Source organism: Triticum dicoccoides, chromosome 3B (genome assembly GCF_002162155.2).
Source record: "Triticum dicoccoides isolate Atlit2015 ecotype Zavitan chromosome 3B, WEW_v2.0, whole genome shotgun sequence".
In the NCBI taxonomy this organism is placed as follows: Eukaryota; Viridiplantae; Streptophyta; class Magnoliopsida; order Poales; family Poaceae; genus Triticum; species Triticum dicoccoides.
The window spans coordinates 33,623,769-33,627,064 of NC_041385.1; the positions used below are offsets into that span (position 1 = coordinate 33,623,769).

At 57.0% G+C, this 3,296-nt stretch overlaps 1 pseudogene; it reads left to right on the plus strand.

Moving 5' to 3' along the window:
• The window catches only part of LOC119279185, a 2,731-nt pseudogene extending 626 nt beyond the window's left edge, over nucleotides 1–2,105 (plus strand).
• The last annotated feature ends 1,191 nt before the right edge of the window (nucleotides 2,106–3,296 follow it).

Here is a 3,296-nt window from a genome sequence, read left to right on the forward strand (position 1 = left end):
ACACCAATGTTATTGCTACCCCGGCCAACCTGCATCCCTAAGATATGCTGTCGGCGACGTAGGTGCTCCGCGCGCCTCCTCCTCCCTTCCCATCAGAAATCGGCTTACTCAAATTTCATTTTCAAACTATTGGCGTCCAGCTGAACTAAAAAAAGAAAAGCGAACGAGGGTCGTGATTCATGGAGAAGAAAGTTTTGTGTACATTGAGTTAAGTCGAACTTCTTCCAGCTAAAGAAAAATATTATACTTCCACCCTAGTTCACAACACATTCGTATCACCATAGAGATGGTTTATGAGTCACATATTTGTCGCATCTCGATGCAATGCCGCTTAACCCTAGATCTGCGCAGTCAGGTTCACGTTGCAGAAGGGCCATCGCCGACTAGCCGGAGTTTAATCATCCATGTGTCATTGATCACCTCGTCGTCGGTGTGCTCGTTCGTCACCTTTGAGGTGGTCGCGCATGTGACAGTGTGAGAGAGAAGTGGGTTTCACTAAAATCTGATATGTGTGTGGAATAGTGGCAAGTGGAGGGACGCGGGTGGAATTCGGCACTAGTCAATGATGAAGCAAGCATCTCAATCTCATCTCTAGTGCGGTACGGGCCGAGCTCCTTGTCCTCGCCCCGTTTGCTCTTGCGCCTCGTACAGGTAAAGCTTGGCCAGAGAGGGTTTTCCTTTCCCCAGGAGCAAGAGCCAGGATGCAGGGCGCCGGCGCCGCCGAAGGCAGGAGCAGGGGCTCGCCGTCGACCATGGACCAGGCCGACGAGAGCGCCAAGAAGGCGCGGCTGGACCTGCCCGACGCCCACTCCGTGAAGCAAGAGCTCGTCGCGCACGACGCGGCGGCCGGAGGAGGCGCCATCGTTGCGGTGGCGGAGCACAGCCCCAGGGCGGAGTCGCGGTGAAGATCGACATGTGCGTGCTCCACTGCCCGCTCTGCGCCCTCCCCTTCAAGCCCCCCGTCTTCCAGGTTCTTCCTCTGCTCCCTTCCTTCTTTCGTGCAGACCCGATCGATTCTTTCCTGCAGATGTGCTGATCTACCGCCGGAGTCCGATCTGTGTGCCTGCAGTGCAAGGGCGGCCACCTGGCCTGCGGCGGGTGCGCGGCCCAGCAGCCCTCTGGCCAGTGCGGGGCGTGCGCGGACGGCTGCGGCTTCTTCGACCCCTGCCCCGCGCTGGACGCCGTCGTGTCCTCCACCCGGGTCGAGTGCCCCAACGCCGGCTGCCACAGGTACGTCACCTACCACGAGGCCGACGAGCACCGGAGCGCGTGCGCGCACGCGCCCTGCCGCTGCACGGAGCACGGCTGCGCCTTCGTCAGCGCGGCGCCGGACCTCGCCGGCCACCTCAGCGCCGCCCACTCCGTGCCGGTGCGCGCCATCCGCTACGGCAAGGTGAGCCGGCTCCAGGTCCCCGTGTCCACGCCGCGGCAGCTCCTCGTCGGCGACGACGACGGCCGCGTGTTCGTGCTCACCGTCGGCGCTCTCGGCTCCGCGGCGACCGCCGTGTCCGTGGTCTGCGCCAGGGGGAGCGCGGCCACGAGGCCGCGGTTCACGTGCAAGATGTGGGTCAACCTGACCGCGAACGGCGGCAAGGCGGACACCGTGCTGGTGGAGATGCAGATGAGGAGCAGCACCTCGCCCGGCGCCGTGGTGGCCGCCGGCGAGCCGACGTTCCTCGCGGTGCCGCCGATGTACCTGGTCCCGGGAGCGGACGGGGGTGACGGGGCGGCGGCCATGGAGGTGCCACTCAGCGTCCGCATCGACCAGATCGCGCCTTGGTCCGACTGATTGATTGAGCTCCACCGTTCGTGGTGGCAGTTGAAGCTTACCGAGATGCAACTGAAACTATCTGGAGTATGATTGAAGACGCTTGCATTGCATGCTACTGGTCCTGTTAAGAAATGCCATAACCATGGATGCCAAGTCATAATTATCTGAGCTAAAATGGATGTGAAGAAAAAAAAGGATTTTTATTGTTGTTGTGTGCACCCTTGGAAATTCGCATGCTATTGAACACATCATTTCCCTTTTCCTTTTGGGGGCATCATATATACTCCCTCCGTTCCTAAATATAAGTCTTTCTAGTGATTCTAACAAATGATTACATACGAAACAAAATGAATGAATCTACACTCTAAAATATGTCTACATACATTCGTATGTTGTTACCATTTGAAATGTCTAAAAAGACTTGCATTTAGGAACGGAGGGAGTATTTCTCTACCTACCGCACGATCTTTGTACAGCTCAAACTGATGTCAAGAAACGTACTCCCTCCGTCCCGAAATTCATGTCGTGAGCGCAGTACAGTGGCGTTTTTCCAAAAAAGCCCTTATGCTTTTAAAGCTCTGACAAATAAGTCCCCGTCCCCTTCTTCCTCCTCCGTCCATCGCCCACGCGGCCCCACCCCCCATGGCCAGCCGCCCGTTGCTCGAGCAGGTCCTGCGCCGCCGACGAGCCCGCCCAGGAGGACGCCGACAAACATGCCCTGCGCAGCCGACGAGCCCGCCCAGGAGGACCTCCGCCACCCACCCACCACGAGCGGGGCCTCGGCCAATTGGTTCCGCCGCCCACCGCCGGCGCGCCGTTCCGCCACCCACGAGCAGGATCTCCGCCGCCCGCCCACCAATGAGCAGGACCGGCGCCACCTAGGACACAGGTCGCCGCCCCTGATTCTGCCGCGCATCGCCCCCGCGAAGGCCCGCTTCGACCGCCAGCTGCTGCTGACGAGTAGCACCAAGAAGAAGGGGAACCACCTGCTGCTGGTGGTCGGCGACGCCTCTTCTGGTGGTGGCCGACGCCGACGCCCCCCGATTCACGAACTCTGCTGCTGCCTCCAATTGCCTTCCCACGCCTGTGCTGCTGCTGCTGCTGGCGGCTGATAGGAAAGTCGTACAGTAGTCCAGATGAAAGTTAGTTGAAATTCAAAGTGAATTGCACTAAAAACTGAAATTGAAAGTGAATTACACTGAATGGAAATTGGAACTGGTAACTGAAAAAGCAATCATCTGAAATTCACTTTGACTGTAATCACTATTGGAGTACTTACTGTGACCAAATTTATGTGCATCATGGATTTATATGAAAGGATGCACTGGACTGGGGTAGATTTTCACTAGGATGCACTAGAACTGGTAATGTGCTCACTGTTAGTGCACAGCCGTAGCACATGCTCACCTTGTGAATTCAACTCACACAGCCAATATTACCTTAGTAAATTCAGCTAAAGATGCATTTAGTCAATTGATTTGCTTAATACAGCAAGCCCTTTATTTAGTTAGCACTCTTAGAGCAA